We start from the raw sequence: 4677 nt of genomic DNA, 5'->3' as shown, positions 1-4677 counted from the left end.
GATGGGATCTAGTTGTTTTTTTCATTCTCAAAACCCGCATCTTTTTAAAAGACAGTAAAATGTCTGAAAATTGGCTTTAATAGTAAAGATTTCCAGTCTAATTGCTATGAAGGTATGATGATGTGGAGAAAGGAATTGGAGGAAAAAGTTACAGAGATTTAAAAATTGAAAAATTGTGTATTCTTAGCCAATAGCGAGACAGAAATTTGCGGCGTTTAGCGGAGCGATATTAACTTTAAGACTGTATCCTGTGAAATTTATGGTTTAACATCTGTGAAATGACCTTTTCATTGTAGGTTTCTAAATAAGCAGAAATACCTAATAAGATGAACATGTATCATCTTACTGTTTCTTTCATCTCTTTATTGAATTTAGGTTTTTTTATTATTTTTTTTTTAATTTGATATATCAATATATTTGTCTGCATGTTTTTATTTTATGCGTATTTCAGTATTATGTATACCTGCCATATATTTGTGTACATCATGAATATATAAGTGCATGTGTAGCTATTCTTTGTGTTTTGAGATATTGTACCTTGGATGGGCGTATTTAATGTATGCATCATGTTTTAGGTTAAATAATTGCTATTTGTATTTTTGTTATAGTTTATAAAATGTGTAAAAAGGAGAGTAACAGTCTCGATATTCCCCTGCGTTCGCCGCACGGGAAACTTTTAATGTCTTCTTTTTAATTAAATTAATTAAGTAATTTCTACAGGAACATTGCACAAAAAATATTTGGACTTAAGGTACTTTATTTACATTTAACGGATATTTGTCCTCATCTTGTTTGCTGTTAACACAACGTTTCGATTGATATACCCTCCAGCTTTCATCATGTGTCTTGGGGAAATTTCGAACCTGGGTTCTCATCCCTAAGGTATTTTTCGATGTTATTATTATTATTATTATTATTATTATTATTATTACTATTCAGGTCACTGCCTGGTATCGAACTCGGAATGTTGGGGTTAGTAACCCGTGCTCTTAACCACTATTTCACGGGCATATGGCATAGTGGTTAAGTGCGTAGGTTACTAACCCCAAGATTCCAAGTTCGATTCCAGGCAGTGACCTGAATAATAATAATAAAAATAATAATAATAATAATAACATCGAAAAATGCCTTAGAAATAAGAACCGAGGTTCGAAATTTCACCAAGGCACCTGATGAAGGCTGGAGGGTATATCAGCCGAAACGTTGTGTTAACAACAAAGATGATGAGAACAAATACCCGTCAATTGCAAATAATGTACACAATTCCTCATCTCTTAAACATAGAACTATATTAGTCTTAAGGGTTATAATAATGACGCCAGCACGTTTCGCACCCGTACCACGTTTGTGACGCCAGTGGTGATGATTTTGCACTTAAGGAAAAAAGAAAGGGGTGAATATGAACTTTTATCCAATACCGCTGTGGAGGCGCAATGGCCCAATGGTTAGGGCAGTGGACTAGAGGTCATAGGATCGCGGTTTTGCTTCCCAGACCGGGCGTTGTGAGTGTTTATTGAGCGAAAACACCTAAAGCTCCACGAGGTTCCGGTAGGGGATGGTGGCGAACCCTGCTGTACTCTATCACCACAACTTTATCTCACTCTTACTTCCTCTTTCTGTTGTGCCTGTAATTCAAAGGGTCAGCCTTGTCACACTGTATCACGCTGAATATCCCCGAGAACTACGTTATGGGTACACGTGTCTGTGGAGTGCTTAGCCACTTGCACGTTAATTTCACGAGTAGGCTGTTCCGCTGATCGGATCAACTGGAACCCTCGACGTCATAAGCGACGGAGTGATACAATCCAATACCGCTAAGTCATACAATTTCAGCAAGTATCGAAACCTCATTGCTCTGCTTGTATTTACTAACTTTTACTTACTACAGCAAACGAAATGTGATGAGATACATTTCAAAATATATCTGTTTTTGCTACTAACTTTTCAAAGACTTGCACCAACTTGTTAAGGTTGAATTAAGCAACTCCAGGCAGGTGTTATACGTAATTGAAATGGTTATAGAATAAAGGGAGTTACGGCATCGATAACATGCTGATATATTGATGAAAGAAAGATGAAAGTCCTGCTTGCGTGTAACTCAGCTGTTAACAGATGTGCGGCCATTGACAACTATAGAACAAAGTTCACAATGGTGAATCAAAGCTAGGAAATTAAATTTAGCTTTAGTGTTTATTCCTCTCATCACATATGTTATTCAGAATTATCTTTACGATCTTCACAAATACGTGTAGTATTTATAATGAACTCTGGGTAGATATTTACTAATACCTCATCTAAATCTGTTTTGAATATCGCGTATCTATTTTTGCTTGTCTATATTTTTCAATGCACTTTGACAAAGTACATCTAAGTTATTTGCGAGTGGATGGAAGAGGAGTTTATTAAATCCACCCCAGTAATGTAGTAGTAGTACTAGTACTAGTACTAGTACTAGTAGTAGTAGTAGTAGTAGTAGTAGTAGTAGTAGTAGTAGTAGTAGTAGTAGTAGTAGTAGTAGCAGCAGCAGCAGCAGTTATTTTATAGATTGAGTATGCCTGCGAATAAATGGTATTTGTTGCAATTTGCACTTTAGAAGGTGGTGGGTGGGGGTTTCTTACTGCCACTCTGAAAACTCAATCTTTCCTGCATAATTTACATAATATTGATTTCTAGCTTCGATGAAAGAACACCTACTTAACTTAGTGGGAAGAAATATTTCACCATAAATAGCAAAGTACTTGACTGGACTTTAATTCATCGACGTCGAAGGCTAAATGCAAAACTTAGCTCGGTGTAACTTGACTTAATATGACAAAAGTCCGTAGCTAGACACCCCATAGCACTCTGTTCTATGCTATAAATTCTACACCTTAACTACACTTACTAATCCAAACCCTCTTCGTAATATTCTCATGAGCCCGAGTTTTTAAAAGTAGGCTCTGGTATTCTAAAACAGTGGTTCTCTACCGGTGTCCATATGGCCCTTGAGGGTCCATATAAGGTGTTGGGGAATCACACAACAAAATAGTAAATCGGGTATCCACAAGCATAACAAAGTGACAACGGTCCATGATAGACCGTTAAGTGTATTAGGCGTGTAATGTTTTCGGAATACCCGAGAGAAGATTTTCGATTGAATAAATTTTAAAATTTCCACGGCCAAACCTAAACTGTCCTCCCCTCCTTTTACACGAGAACATTACTGTGTGATACACGATCCCTATTGATCGCCCTTTTTTTTTTTTCGATCCCTTTTGATCGAACTACCCCCTTTTCTTTCCTACGATCCCCTTTGATCGACCCCCCCCTTTTTTTTCCTTCCCCCTCCCAAAAAGAAAAGCTCTACATTGTATTTGTCCCATCTTCGTTGAGCCCTGTGTGGCTAATAAAAGAAACGTAAAATTTGCATATATATATGATAACTGCATAGGGGAGACTACCTGAAAATCTATCAATGGGGTATTTTGCATTGCTTTGCTGCTTTGCTGCTGCTGCAGTAGTAGTAGTAGTAGTAGTAGTAGTAGTAGTAGTAGCAGCAGCAGCAGCAGCAGCAGCAGTAGTAGTAGTAGTAGTAGTAGTAGCAGCAGCAGCAGTAGCATCTTCCTCATCAGTAGTAGTAGTAGTAATAGTAGTAGTAATATCAGCAGCAGCAGCGACAGTAGTAGTAGTAGTAGTAGTAGTAGTAGTAGTAGTAGCAATACAGAAGTGTAGTTAAGAAACATTGCAGGATCTTCTGTTGCAGCAGTTTGTAATGAAAAATGATAATTCATATACATCTATATTGTATTTATAATTATAATTTTATAATTACACTTGCTGTGAGAGAGAAATCTTTAAATGTGCTTTTGGTGTTGGGGAAGATAGATTTTTGTTTTCCTAACGTTCATGTTCGTTTTGACTCCTGAAAACAAAGAAACACGAAAGCATGATTGAAAGATAACAAGAAAGTGATACTGGGTGTGTTAGTGTCAGTGTTTGTGTGTGTGTATGGGTGTGTGATTTAGTGTGTGTGAAAGAGAGAGACAGACACACAGAGAGAGGGTAAAACATGGCCAAACACGAAGCATGGCAATATTTATTCAATAAAATGCTAACCCAAATTTGACTTGAAACAATTTGAACTGACGTGGTGTTGCCAAATGTACACTCTATGTGGCAACTATTTCTTAAAAGTAAAACAAAAGGTCGTGGCATTGAGCGAGAGTTATTTCATAGTCAGATTGGAATGGTTTGGTCTGCAGTGGTCTGGTGTGGTCTGGTGTGTTCTGGTGTTGTGTGGTCTGGTCTGGTCTGGCACGGTGTGGAGCTTTTATAAAAGATAGAAATCAATATGTTTGGTTATGAATAACTTATCTATGCTAAGTAACACCGAGTTGTGTCCTATGATCGGAAATTTGAATTACGTGTATATAAATACGAAATATTGCAGGATTAAATGTAAGAGCTAAAGAGAAACTGTTGTAGATATAAATAATTATTAAGCTCCGTATAGGGAATCATACGTGCAGATATATAAAGATACACACACACACGCGCGCATTCATATATATATATATATATATATATATATATATATGGATATAAGTCCTGGGGTCGATTTGTTCGACTAAAGGCAGTTCTCTAGCATAGCCGCAGTCAAATGACTGAGAAAAGTAAAAGAATAAAAGAATATATATA

The sequence above is a fragment of the Octopus bimaculoides genome, chromosome 12 (assembly GCF_001194135.2).
Source record: "Octopus bimaculoides isolate UCB-OBI-ISO-001 chromosome 12, ASM119413v2, whole genome shotgun sequence".
In the NCBI taxonomy this organism is placed as follows: Eukaryota; Metazoa; Mollusca; class Cephalopoda; order Octopoda; family Octopodidae; genus Octopus; species Octopus bimaculoides.
This window is presented reverse-complemented; position numbering follows the sequence as displayed.